The sequence below is a fragment of the Gobius niger genome (genome assembly GCF_951799975.1).
Source record: "Gobius niger genome assembly, chromosome: 1".
Classification (NCBI taxonomy): Eukaryota; Metazoa; Chordata; class Actinopteri; order Gobiiformes; family Gobiidae; genus Gobius; species Gobius niger.
Genome location: NC_136852.1, coordinates 51720748 through 51734158, shown reverse-complemented (window position 1 = coordinate 51734158; position 13411 = coordinate 51720748). Strand labels below are relative to the sequence as shown.

The 13411-nt window shown below is 39.2% G+C and overlaps 1 protein-coding gene across 1 annotated transcript in view; it reads right to left on the bottom strand.

Annotated features, from left to right (window-relative positions):
* galnt9 (polypeptide N-acetylgalactosaminyltransferase 9) overlaps positions 1-13411 on the bottom strand; it is a 119474-nt gene that overhangs the window by 16959 nt on the left and 89104 nt on the right. The window lies entirely within an intron of this gene.

The following is a 13411-nucleotide window of genomic DNA, read 5'->3' as shown; positions in this document are numbered from 1 at the left end:
AAAAATTGAATTGACTGTTTTCTCCATTTTAAGATCTATAAAGTCATATTTTATTGTCATGATGTTACAGATCAAATGGATTGATCTGATCATTACAAATATGTACTTGGCTTCAGCAGTGGTTAGTTTATTTTATTAGGCTTCTTTAGGTATTTCTATCATAGTTTCTGACCCAGCCTTGATTAGTTTTCATTAGCATGCACCTGCTAGCTTTAGCATGCTTTTACTAGCGTGGCATTTTTTGCGCGGCGATCAAAAATACATTTGCGAAGGTTAAATCAAACGATTGAATTCTCCAGCTTTAACACGATATACAGCATGCCCATTTTAAACTTAGATTTAGGTGGTAAATGTTGTGTTTTTAAGGCATTGAGAGCCAAAACTGGTATTAGTTCAGTATCAGATATTTGTAGCCGATACCCGATATTGTATTTTTCCAGTATTGGCTCCGAATAATAGGGCTGTGCGATATGAGAATAATAGTGACATTTGATAACTGTCTGCTAAAACATTATTGTGATATTTTACCAAAACATTTCAACACTCTTTTTGTTTGAGGCTGTTATCAAAAAATGTGTCATTCTCAGTAAGAACGAAGAAATATTGTATATATGTATTGAGGCTTCTTGTAGTACTGTTAATGTTGTGATATTCATAATTTGGTGATACATTGTCCTAACTGCTTTATGAAGTACAACAACTTTAGGAAGTCACTACATAATGATTAAATTGAATAAATGTAACTCAACATCAGTACAGCAACTATATAGCACGCTATACAGAGCTGCCACAAATATAATTGAAGTTGTCCGTCAGTGCGAGGCTTGTGTGATAAACAGCCTCTTATAGTCCTAATAGTCATAAATACAAGAGTCCTCGCAGAGCGGCCAATGACAAGCAGAAACTCCGATCTCTGCGTGTTTGGAGTGTGCAGATATATAAAGTCTCTGGCAGGAACGAGTTGACAGCTTGAAATACATCCGTCAAGGCAGAACGTATTGATTTTAGTGGCACTTCACTGTGGTGCTCAAAGTGAGAAAAAACGGTGCCAGCGCTTTCCCCCCGAAGCGTAAAAAAAGTTGCATTTTACACCCAGCTGATGTCCATGTGCAGCACTCAAAATGTAAAGCTCAGGGAGTCATTTGAATTCAGTGGCATATGTCAGTGCTGACTTTCTGCCACACAGAAAGGCTGTGACCGAGAGGACGCTGTAATCCAAATATGGTCATTTCCTTTGTGTGAGACAGCAGCGGCTAAAGAGAAATATACACTCCTTTACAACATCTCCACTTTAGCAGCTCCAACAGCACACTTCACAGGCTTGGACATAACAACATTTTTTAAATATAGGTATTTTTTTTCAGAGGGATTTTTAAATATATAATTCCTGACAAGTATATTGTGCTTTGAACCCCCCCAAAAAAGCAAGGAGGAACTAGTTTATTTATGTACAATAGATTCCCCTCTGGGGCCAGGACTCCCCTGAAAAAGAGATTCTTAATCTCAGTGGGACTATCCTGGTTAAATAAAGGTCAATAAAAATAATAAAATAAAAATGTAACGACTAAACAAGATCCAAAATCCCTCTGAGCAAATCCTTGTCACTAATAAGAAATGGAATATGTCCTGGTTCGATGTCCTTTAGCTCCAGTTCAGTTTTTGTCTGTATAGGCGGCTCGTGCTGCAGATGTGTAGATTCATAATTTAAAAAAAGTTTGTGACGAGAAGATGAATTTAGTAAAACCGAAAATTATCATTATTTCAGTAATATTGTTTCATTATTCACTGACTCAATGTTTCTCATAGAAACTCATATACACACAGTATACGTATCATATATATACTTTAATAATCCACATAGGAAATCCATCATATACACACACAAACAGTCACAAAAGCAGCTTGACCTTACAGACATTACATAGAAATACATCACTACTGAAAAAAATCTGTCTTATTATTATTGCATGATGGTCTATTCACTTGACTATATTGAGTGCATTGATACATAAAGGGCGGCTTCTTGAGTGTCTTCACCCTGAAGTGTAAAGGTCTTTACTGTTGAATGGAATAATAGTTTCCTTATGTCTGATCCGTTGTAGCAACATTGCTCACTGATGTTAAAGAGACTCGCTCTCAAACGAGCATTTCTCTTCATTTCCATGTTGCTGATGTGGTGGAGTACATTTTAGCCAAGAGTCCTGTGTTATTCCACCTGGACTGTATCTGTAGAGAGGAGAGAGCTCAGGCTTAAACACCTCCATTGACTGAGTGACCCCTCATCTTCACTGCTCCTGATCCACACTGACCCAGGACTAAAAATCCATTATCTCTTCAGAGCACGCCTTGCTGTGTTGTTGCTACAGCCAATGACTCGCTCAGCTCTGCCACAACACCCCGCCGCAGCTAAAAGGAAATTTCTGCATTCAATCTCGAAAGGTCTACATTTATAAAAGTCTTACTGGTATCTTTTCACAATCAATCGATTCTGTGTGAGACTGTGCACTCCCTGTTTCGACATACATTTGGGACACGCTTGGTTAATTGAAAATGTCTAATCGCAGTTAACACATTGCTTAGCCGTTAAAGTTAATTGAAGTGCTTTTTTTTTCAACCGCCATTAGCAGAAGGTCAGAATCCTTTCGCTAACTACGCTTGTGACAGGCTTTGATGTAACACAATGAGCTGCGGCCATGAGGAAATAAGTACAGATGTGTGGGGGGGAAATGTGCTGTTTGTCAATTCAGTTAAAGAGAGGATCCAAACATTTTTCCTATGAGCCCCTTTTACAAAATAAAACTGTGAAGAAGTACTTGAATTGTGAGTAACGGTTTGACTTTGGAGGAGCGCACCGTGGACAGTAAATAACCAAGACAAAATACATAAATAAATGAATACTATTATAGGTCACCGATTATAGGTAAATTGGTTGTAGAAAGACAAAATGCATTTAATGTCATGATTAAAGCTTTTAACCATGTTATAGAGTCTATACCATGTTTTTTTGTTCCCTCATTAAAAAACATGGGACATTTGATCTGTATTTCCTGGATTTTGTGGCGTAATAGATAAAGTCTGGAAGTGTCACCTGCATTTTCAAAGTCCATAAACCAGTTCTGAGCAGCAAAAACAACACTACTTTGTAGGGGTGAAACAATGCATTGTACGAAAGTGACGGTGCATGTTTTAGTCTATATTTCTTATTATTTAAGCTCTGTTGCACGTGCCATGTGTGTATGTGCTCATCCAAACAGACCGCGCAAGTGAAGATGAGTCTGCAAAACTATGTCCAAGTGAAGATGAACCTGACAAACTTGTTGAACTTTGGAGAAGTGCACCGTGGACGGTAAATAACCAACACAAATAATTGAATACTATTATATGCTCACAGATGATGTTCAACATAACTTGATAAAATTGGTTGTAGAAAGACAAAATGCATCTATAAATGTGTCATGATACTCGAGTTGTTTCGCCAACGCAGTGATCAAATTTGACGTTTATTTAGAAATATGGCATCTACCATGGACTGGAGTTCTGCCAATAGCAAAGAGATACATTGACCTAATTCAACAATATTAATCCCATAAAGGAAATGTTACATTTTGTCTTCCAAAGATGCAGTAAATATTAGACATATTTTACATAATATCGTTGCTGTTCCAAAATATGTTTGGATATTAATGGATGTACAGGCTATTTCTGTTTGTCATAATGTGAGCTGAGTGACCCAAATGTAAAGTCATTAATAGTCCTCTGTCTGAGATTCATGCACACTGAAAAAGGAAGCGAAGAAATCACATCTGGAACGGTGCTCAACTACGAACACTGTCTTCACACCAACTGTTTGTTATGTGATCCCCCATCGCCTCACAGCCACAGCTACAGGAGGAGAGTGTCTCTGCACATCCGAGGTGTGATTTGTTTGCAAAGTCACAAAAACAACTTCCACTGGATCCATCTCAAGTTTTCCAGTTTGAGATCGTGCACACTTGTTACAATGCAGGGCAATGACCAACGAACTGTTCACCACGAGAATCACAAAATCAACAATCTTCCACTCACTAAACTGGGACAAAACCAGAACTGGAGCCTATCTTTGCCAGGTCTAAACCAAGACAGAATCTGTGTCTCAATGAGGCGTAAACAAAGACAGAACCAGGACTAAACCAAGACTAATCCAGGACTAATTAATACGGTTTAAGTGCATGGCAATGGACCATGTCGTAGGGAAATTTATGAGCAACTGACCAATAAGCCATGATTGTGCATGATCTAGCTTTATAGGCCTAAATTAGGTCTTGTAGGCATGTCTATAAGCTATAAGCAGCTCAAATCGCTCAAATCATTTCGTTATATTACTTTAGGAGTTAGACAAGGATAGACTCGCATAACACCAGAGAAAGTGTGAACTTAAATGCGGATGTGACCCTTTTGGTGCATATGAAAAAATGATGATATGGAGAATAACAGGTGGTGCTCTGCAGACTGCTGGCCTGTTCAGTATGCCCCTAGCTCTTTACTGTAACTCGCAGAAAAAAACAAAAAACAATCCACCAACTGTTCCCATTTCTCGTAAACACAATATAGGAGCCAGTGCTCATTGGGGAAAACATATTATTATCACGCTGTGAGCATCTTCGCTAATGATCAAATCTCATGTGTTCCTTCATTGGAAAGTAATTGTGTAGTTTGTCATCTGAATAAATTTGAATGTGATTATAACACGCAGAAATACAAGAAAGGGGTGATGAAGGAGGATATGTCCTTCGTTCACATATGATAAAACCAAAGATAAGGACAAGAACACATTTAAATGGGACATATAATGCAATAGTCTATAAGTTTTTTGTTCCCTCAGCAAAAAACATGCGCCATTGATGTTTTCCTGCTGAATTTGGTGATGTCTATTGTAGAGGTATTTGATCTGTATTTTAGTGGCGTAGATAAACTCTGGAAGTGTCACCTGCATTTTCAAAGGCCATAAACCAGTTCTGAGCAGCAAAAACAACACTACTTTGTTCTGATCATCTATATAACTTATAGGTTTGGGTTATTCTTCGTTAGAAATCTATTGTGGCAAAAATTCTCAGAAGTGGTCGACGACATGTCAGTAAGGGAGATAAAAGATTAGATGAGATAAGACTTTATTGAACTCACAATGGAGAAATTCTCTTGTTACAGGACCTCTCAAGAACACTCAGGGGGATGCAAATAAGACAATGTGCAATCAAGTAATCACAACTATAGGTATCTTACAGAGGGAGGAAAAAGTGAGTGGAAGTTCTTATATTGGTTTTCCTAAATTGGTCGTAAAATGTGGTCTGATCTTAATTAAAATCACAAGAATGAGTGTCTGCTTTAAGTAACACCTAGACAATTACATTATCATATTTTAGCACGTGGATTAGAACATTTAGCACGTTGTCCAGGCCCTGAGGCAGCAAAGCACCCGCACACCACAATGCTCCCTCCACCATCCTTAGAATAGAATAGAAAACTTTATTGTCTACCATACAGTGATGGCAGAAGATAAGGAGCCGAGTCTTGGGTATCCGTACCCCATACTTCACAGTGGGGATAAGGTTTTGATGTCAGTGTGCTGTTCCATTTTTCCTCCACACATCACATTGTGTGTTCCTTTACAATTAAACAACAATTAAACTTGTGCAGCAATGTTTTTTTTAGACAGCAGTGGCTTCCTCCGTGGCGTTCTCCCCTGAACCCCATTCTTGTTCAATGTTATGTGTCAGCAGAGGTAATGGCATGTGCCAGTGATTTCTGAAAGTCTTTAGCCGACACTCTAGGGTTCTTTTTTACCTCACTGAGTATTCTGCGCTGTGGAGTCATCTTTACAGGACGGCCACTCCATGGAAGCAGTGCTGAGCAGCAGTGCTTAACTTTCTCCATTTATAAACAATTTGTCTAACCATGGATTTATGAATGTCAAGACTTAGAGACGGTTTTGTAACTTATTCCAGCTTTATACAAATCAACTATTCTTGATCATAGGTCTTCAGAGAGCTCTTTGAAGTGAGGGCATGGTGGACATCAGACAATGCTTTTCAACAGTAGACAATTTTTAACTAGTGTGTGCTTTTCCTCCCTGTCCTGTGAATGTTTACATGTTATGCCCATTAAAAATATGATAACATGTAATTGTTTGGGTGGTATTAGTTTAATCCGACACTGTTTACTCATTCTTGTGATTTTAATAAAGATCAGTGGTTTTGCATAGAAATTATTGCACATTAGTTACTTGCAATTAGTGATGTGACGTTCATGATCGACCGGCTCTTTTGAACGGTTCTTTAAGGTGAATAGATCTCAGTTGATCTTTTTTTAAGTAAATTTCACCCAGAACCTCGCCCGAACGAACACAAGAATCAGCCCAACAATGGAGCAGGTGATACAACTGAAAGCTAAATGCGCTGTAAAGGATTTGTCAGTTTTGACAGTTGCAGCCTCTTTTTACTAGTTGTGTCACAAGAAGTGCAAATATCAGTCCCATTGTCATTTTAGATTTTGTATTTGATTTATTTGATTTAAAGAAAAAAGTGTGCCTTCATAGATATTGCGAGTTATCTGGCTGGTGTTATTAAAATTTTACATTAAAAAGAGCCAGTCTTTTGAACGGCTCTTTGCAATGAATGGATCCCCAAGACTCAGCTCCCAGTAAAGAGCCATAAATCCCACCACTACTTGCAATCTAATCTACATCTCAAACGAGATTATTTATATGTGCTTGAGTCCCACACAATGGTGCATTTTGGTGAACACTATCTGGCAGTGACCCTTGGTAAAATTACAGGCTGAATCGTTAAGAGGCAGCACTTAACATGGAGCACTTTGATGTAGTGCTAATGTGATTGCTAATTTAATTTAATTGTCTCTGTACATGCAGTTAGTTAATTGCAGCAGGGCCATTTGCGTGATAAGCTGTGGGAGGGGAGGGCGCCAGAAAACATGAGCCATAAAAAGCATAAAGGCCATTTACGGCAGTAAACAGGTTTCCATCAGCGCAGTTACACAATATACAATCAATAAGACGGCAGAGACAGCACAGACTTGACAGGTGCGAATAGGCTGTGTACTGACAGCTGATGTGCTCAAACAGATTAAGGCCTTTGTTATCGCCCTATAATCCTGTTTGATTCCAACGGATGTCATTGTTACAGCACGGCTGCACAGTCGCTACTTTATTGGTTGCTGCTATAAAATCACAAAAGCTGCAGTCATTTCGGTCATGTGACATTATATATACAACAAAATATTCTGTCCCCATTGAGTGTTGTATAAAACCTGCTAACCATGTATAGTTCAGACTTCACTTTTCTTTCAAATGTTCGTGCTTTTATATCATAAACCACATAAATGACCACATAAATCATAAAGTGTTAACTAAGGAGAATATAAGAACCTGCTTACCATCGCTCACCCTATATTTTATAATGTTAAATACACCTGAACCCTATTGTTAAATGATATCGACTTTGCAAGATAAAACTTTATGTGCATAGTGCCTTTATTGAGTATTTACTGGGTGTACAAGGAATATAATGCAACCTTTATACACACTATTAAAAATGCCCTTTAATGGTGCAGTGCCACGATACAGAAATAAACCCGGTTTGAATAACAACTGAAGAACTTTAAACCCAACTTCGTCTCGTAGTTTATTTTTATTCAGTGCTTCAGAAGTTAAAATTGTCTGCAGGGCCCATCAATAAAGATGCATGTATAATGATGTGTCTTTTTAGTCTTTGCCAAACTCTACATCATTTAATACTGAAAACATGATCCCCAAGTAGATCAGACAGAATCACTTTATTTTAATTAGTCCTGCCTCTGCTTTGATCACTTTTGTATGAGGCACTTTGTATTATTTAAGTACTGTACACAGAGATTCAGATTCCCCAATGTGTGCTATAGCTGCGCTCTTGAGCAAGACACTTCTTTTTCGGTGAATAAAACTTGGATAGTGCTGTTACTCTAACTCTAGAAACTTTGCATCGAAGATACTGCATTAAAAGTTTAACATCGGGTCCGAGACAATTACCGTGAGGACGAGTGACGTTTAAACAAAAAGAACAAGGATTTTTTTTTTTTTTTTTTCAGCAGGTGTCAAGTGGAACGCTGTAGCCTCTCTGCTTCACCGAGTGCTATTAATTTACTGCCAATCTGGCGCCCCGATAAGGCCTTTACACAAAATGTCATAACCCACTGTCATTTGTTTCACTGCGTGCAGCACTGGAGACAATTACTAAACTGTCCACCGCCGAGACACTTACAATCAGCTATACAAGCCACTCTGGAGGGTCGAAATATGCTGTGGATATTTGTTATTCAGGACAATGATGCCTGGAGGAAGCGGCTTATATAAACTGTCATGGCAGCCAACAAATCTCTGAGTGAAGCTTGACAAATCCTTGCGCTTCAAAGACACACATCAAACGCGCAGTCGTCATTTTGCACATTTTTTATTTTTCGCTAAATTTCCACATCGTCACTGCGCCCACTGTTCATCCACAATTTTGTTCCTGACAGTTACCCAAGGAAACGGCTTGTACCACAAACATAAGTGGCTAGCACACGGTCAGTGAGAAAAAAAAATCAATTACATTTTTTTTCTTTCTTTTTTTTTTTTAAGACAATTTGTCCAGCGTTTTGAGATAGAATAAATTGAATCCCTTTTCAGTGGTATCATGGCTCCAGATATTGGCAACGTGACACACATAGTTTTGATGAATAAAAACATGAATCAAGATCCTTTGAGTGCTAGGGTTTAGTTTCCAACATACACGTACAGCTGAAATATCTGTAAACATTACGAGATTTGTTTTGTCTTCCATAAGTATCTTGTAAAGTCAGACATTTGTGGGGAAAACACTGTAGATAATAATTAGACAGCGTTTGTTTCAATTTCATGAACTTGTAGGTTAGTTTTCTTGTAGTTTTCTAGCATTCTTGTGAAAGTCACCCAGAAAAGTGACCCTGCAAGTTATGAAATGTGCTTATAAACATGTCCCTGTGAAGAATTGGGATGTGACAAATATGCTAGGAAGATTAAGGATGAGTTTGTTTTCCCCCGGCATTTCAATTTAGTGGCTCCCTCTTCATTGTTTGAAATGAAAAAATCAGGTGGAGGCCCTTTAAAGCAGATCTAAGTAAGTCATGCCCCTAGAGGCCACAAGCACCACTGCAGGTGTTGTAGCATGTTACGTTTTTTTACTCATCCATGAAAGTAAACGCTGACAGAAAAGACAAAAGGAAAGAGAGACATTGTACATCCAATTACACAATGGAGATCATTTTTTCACTCAAACTTTGGCTGTGAATACTGTTTAAGTGGCGCTAGCCCGCAGTTAGCTTTGCCCATTAGCCTTTTAGCTTCTTCTTTGTGATTCTTTAGTGTGTATTGGGGCCTCCGACCTGGAGGCAGGGAAGTTGCAATTGTAGTTTACTGCAAGGGGGAGATGAACGACCCCCCAATCATCCCATCAACTGTTGTATTACCCCCAGAGGGACAACGAAAACAATTTATTATGGAAAGCAAGTTACTTAGTTCTTGTTCAGGATTGTTTCAAATTAGCTTGATAAATATAATGTTTGGCAAAAAATACATTCAGGCTTCAAAGTCAGCCCTTTCAGTGTCCAACCCCTAACCAGGAGCAGATGACAGTTTAATGCACTGCAGGACTTTAGAGTGCGACAAAGACCATGATTCAAAGTTGTACAATAATCACACTGACAGCACACACTGGGAGTCTTCACAAAGTTCGGTTGATACATGCTTTAATCGTGAAGTTGTCAACAGTCATTTTTGGTGTAGGCCCCACTACCCACTGAAAGTGGTCCTGCAACCCACCCACTTTTGTGTTTCGACCTACTCGTTGAGAATCACTGATCTAAAAGACACAATGATGGCAAATGACACTCAATCACTCGCAATCAAGTCAACGCCCACGACCATCATGTCAACAACCAACCGGACCAAAAGTCTTACCACAGCTCCCTCTCTCAGATCTTAATCATGTGTCTATTGATCTGCTACTTTGTTGATATCATTCTAATCCATTTTGACAACAGCCTGCGCTCCTGCTGGGCTCTTGATTGCAGATCATAGTGCACGTGCCGGAATCAGCAGCTGTCATGCACACGAGGAACAGAGCTAACAAGGCTCTACTCACTGTTCTCTTAGGTGTTAATTAGAGCCATGCTCATGGTGCTGAAGCAGATGGGCTCTTTCCTTTAAAATGCTTTTCTTTTTTCTTTCCCCCGTCATGGTTTGATGCCGGTCCCTGTCCTGGGGAAGTAAAGAGAGCGAAGGGCATTGAAACTTTGACAAGGTTTCAGCAAGCTGGTGTGGGATGCTTTCCAGAATCGCATGCATCTGCTGTGCGTTTGGATGTTTTAGGGGGTCTGTCTGTGTCAAACAACATTGCAACCTTAAAGGAATAGGCCACCGTTTTTATATACTAAGATATGTTCTTACCTCACTTTAGTCGAGTTAATATATCCCCGTCTGGTCATTGTCCGCGCGCTCTGTCACGCAAACGGAGCACATACGCAGCCTCTCCCATATGTGACATAGCTCCGAAAAAGCTCACGATAGAAGCTACCAAGCTCTTCCACGTGTTCCCTATTTAAATAAAGTTACGTGAAGTGTTTTCATGCGAAGTATATTTACACAGAAATGTAACGTGTCGATTTTATAAGCAAATAAAAAGGGGGACTATATTGTGAGGCGTAATGATACGAGGAGTAAAACGTCCGCGCAGTAACTCCTAAAGGTTATTGACGGAAGTGAGCGGGGGGAAGTCTTTAGGAGTTACTACGCGGACGCTGTGCTCCTCGTATCATTACGCCTCACAATATAGTCCCCCTTTTTATTTGCTTATAAAATCGACACGTTACATTTCAGTGTAAATATACTTCGCATGAAAACACTTCACGTAACTTTATTTAAATAGGGAACACGTGGAAGAGCTTGGTAGCTTCTATCGTGAGCTTTTTCGGAGCTATGTCACATATGGGAGAGGCTGCGTATGTGCTCCGTTTGCGTGACAGAGCGCGCGGACAATGACCAGACGGGGATATATTAACTCGACTAAAGTGAGGTAAGAACATATCTTAGTATATAAAAACGGTGGCCTATTCCTTTAAGAGAAAATGGGGAAAGTTAAACCAGCAGTCGTTCCTAGCCTTTTCTATTCTATAAGCTAGTCTAGATTTCCATCTCAAAGCACAACGGGCAGAACTGACACATGGAGAAAGCAATCAGAGAAACGCATGACCCATCACAAAACCCCCCACAAAAACATAGCGGATAAGAAATTGTTTGAAACAGGGAGAATGAAAATCAAAAATACTTACTTAATACAAACTTATACAGCATGGACTTTTAGAAAAGAAACCAGTCACATCACCAGGCTAACGGAGCAGCATGAGTTTACTTTGCCACCAAAAACACTGTTTATGTGTTTAGAGATTCAAAATGCACACAAAAGCTTGAAAGATTTCACCACCCAGACATAAACCAAAATGCATTCGTTGTATTTCACTAAAAATAAGCAAACCTTCACAGAATATTATAAATAATCTTAAATAGGCATTATTACAGCCAGTTTAGAGCAAGCAAACTGGATTTTCTTTGTTCTAATTCGTGTTATTTGTAACCTCCCACAAGAGACTACCTGCACTTGCGATAATGACTTGGGATTGCTTTGTTGTGTCTGGGGAATTTAACCTGCTCTGTTTTTTTTTTTATACTGAAACACCCTCCGGTATAAAAGTATCATTTGCAGCACACTATAATTTCCACCAAAGCCACACCTGGGTACCACTATAAAACAAAAACAAAAAACAAGCCACAGATTGCTGATAAAACCTACACGAGCCTCGTAAATGAACAGTTAGGGAGATTATTTGGTCTCGCGCAGTGCTGTAGATGAGGTGATTATTAGCTATTTTTAATCAGGGGACATAGAGAGCAAAAGAGTGTGCTGAAGTAACCTTTGGATGCGTTTCAAATGAATCACCGGGTGCCGCTATCAGTGTCTCTTCTCAAATATGAGAAAGAGGCATTTCAGGAGACATACATGGTTTTGAATACAGCTATAAAGTAAAGTTTTGTAAAAGTTGACACTGGTATATGCATGCACTGACCAGAACATGAGTGACACTAAAATGGTCTTTTACTCCATAACAATCTACAGTCCACAACCTTTTACCCCTAGGTCCTGCTATATCTACCGTAAGGGCACTTTTTTTCATAGGTTGGCTGGCTGACTTATACTCTGGCGCGACTTATATATCAAAATATATAATTTCACATGCTTGTTATTTTCACACTGGCAGTCTCTAGAGGGCACTCAAGGCTTGTGTACTAGTATCTGCTACTCCTGTACCACTGAAGATTTAAAAAAGCAGCAGCAGAAAGAAAGCTTGGAGTGAGAAAACTTGTACGGGACTGGCAAAAAGCGAGGTTACTCTTACTGCAATGAAGAAAACAAAAAAAGCTAATCGTGGGCTAAAAGCTTGAACAACGTGATTCCGGGAGAGGCTTGTCAATGACGCAGTTACGCCTAAATGGACAGTAGCCACGGCTGGTGCGACTTACAGTATAGTTTTTCCTTCCTTCTTAAACCCTGGAGCAACTTATATATGTTTTATCCTTCTTCTTTATGCATTTTTTGGCTGGTGCAACTTAAACTTATAGTCCAGAAAATATGGTACATCCACTGAGTATGGAGCTCTGGTTGCGCTCAGTTATTCTCAGCACAGCTCTATTGTTTTTTTGTTTTAACTTTCAACTTGCTTCTTCAACAATGGTTACAATCCCATCAAGTCTCAGCTAAAAACAAGCTTTTCATTGCCATTGTATGTCCTTCGTTGGCCCAGCTGAACTCCTTCCAATAATGTTTCAGTCTGTTGGTGTTAAAAATGTCCAATTCACTGCTATAACATTATGCTCCGTGTTTTCCCCCCTGAAATTAGGCAATTTGGCAGTGAAAGTGTCTTCTCATAGCCGCGGTCATAAAAATGGCAGCTCCAGCCTTATAATGCTCATACTACAATTCTGAGATATGAATTTTTGTTCGGGTCCGTATGCTCAATGTCACTCTGCTCTCTCTCTTTCACCCCATTTCCTGTCTGTCCGCAGTGTCCCTGTGAAAGGAATACATAAAAAGCAAGGCCAAGAACATTTTTTGTTGTTTTTCCTTCCATAAACAGGCTGTGTCAGAGTAGTTAAGTGCATGATAATATGCTTTTAATCACTCGCAAAACACCATTATTTCCAATTAGCCTCGCTTAAGCTGCATTCGATTTGTTTGCCAATGTGACTTTCAAGTGCATGGATTTACAAAAAACGGTGCCCTGCCCGTTTCATAAAATCATTATTACTAAA